The sequence below is a fragment of the Nicotiana tabacum genome, chromosome 19 (genome assembly GCF_000715075.1).
Source record: "Nicotiana tabacum cultivar K326 chromosome 19, ASM71507v2, whole genome shotgun sequence".
Lineage (NCBI taxonomy): Eukaryota > Viridiplantae > Streptophyta > Magnoliopsida > Solanales > Solanaceae > Nicotiana > Nicotiana tabacum.
This window is the reverse complement of record NC_134098.1, coordinates 71,243,901-71,245,689: the sequence shown is the minus strand read 5'-3', so window position 1 is coordinate 71,245,689 and position 1,789 is coordinate 71,243,901.

The following is a 1,789-nucleotide window of genomic DNA, read 5'->3' as shown; positions in this document are numbered from 1 at the left end:
AAATTATTTACCCCGAAATCGGGTAACAATTAAATTTATACGTGATTTTAAGGATATGTGATTTAATTCAACACGAATAATTAAGAATATGAAATAAACGAATTAGAGATAAAATAAACGTTCAAACCAATTACAATATTATGGCCAAGCCTGAGCTTAGACTGGCCAATGACATCGTCCTCGGTTGGACCCTCGGTTTAAGCCTAGCCGTGAATGAAGAACAGAACAAATGAACAAAAACTTTAACAATAGCTAAAAGGCATAAAGTAAACTTGTAGTGCTTTGATTTGCATGTTACAGCGTGTGTTACAAAAGAAAGACTTCCTCTTTATATAATAGGAGAGTTTCGCCCCTAATATAGGTCTAAAAAGGTAAAAAAACTTCCTTTCTCGGTAATTACTTATCCATAATCGACATCAAGTGAGATCCACGTCGCGATACCTGGTTGAGTGTGAGTATCACAACCCTCTATCCGTCATGCGTAACCGTTCACTGTGTCTCCCGAGGTCTTAGAACTCATTCTTGGTCCGGGGCGCGTCATTTTACAATACCCGATGACAGGCACATCGTTTACCCTTCCTGGGTCTCGATACGAAGGGTCTCGTGCATCTGTGCTCTCCCTCCGTTTGTTCATCGGGAAATCGGGGTAGACATTACCCCGATTTTAGCCGTACACACACGGGTTCCAAATATTATAGTACATCCTAGTACATTATTTTACGTATTTTGCATCTAGCTCTATTTTCGTTAGGAATTTTCTTGAAATAGCTTCATACCTAAGGTGTTCTCTTACGGGTATGCAATTAACTAGTTGAGGTGGATCTATCTCCTTTTCTTCACATCATATTCTTTTGGTGTTGTTAGCACCAAGTCTAAATTGAATTATTCATTCATTCTACTTGTGCATTATTCAGCTTCATCCCTATGCTCTTTCACTTTTCTAATAAATATAGAAGGATGTAAAAGAATGATGCCATTATACAATATGTGAAAATTAATAAGGTTAACAAGCAATATAGCTAACTCAAATAATTAAATCAAAACAAGTAGTTGGAATGAATGAATGTACCGAATTGTCCAAACTAAAAATAATGAAAGCGTTAATTGAAGCTTGAGTTGATCCTCAAATTTAAATCCTCAAAAACCAAACTGAGAGACTAACCTAATTGATGTTGTGAATTGATAGGCAAAGTAGTAAGACTTTTTGAAAGATAGTATGTGAGAGTATTTTGTGTAAGAAATGTTGGAAATATAAAAGGGTATTTATAGGTTTAAAAGGTGTAATTAAAAGAACTTTAAATGAAAAAGGGAATATCGGGAGTCATCTTACATTTTTTTTTTGTGGTACATTAAAAAAGACTAAATAAAATTCTTAAAATATTTCTTAACCTATATGGTTCAAATCTGCAAGGAGAAGAAATTTCATTTCCTCGAGCGCATCGTCCCAAATAAGCAAATCGTCTTACGTTTATAACCTTCATTTGCTAGAAAATCTGCACATTGGTTTGCTTCCCTCCAGATATATTTGATAGCTTCCAACAAGTATCTATAACCTTCAATTATAGTCCTAAAAGGATGATAATAAATGTCCTCCTCTTTTATAAGTTTGGCAGCAAATAGACAGCTTGTTTTCACTTAGAGTGTGTTATATATCCCCTTTCTCTTACTAATTTTACCCCTTGCTTGATACTTCATAGTTTTGTAAAGAGGGTCGAAATAGGCTTTAACTTACTTGAGTATCCTAACATCTACTTTCCTTAATCATCTCATCGATAAAAAAAAAAAAAAT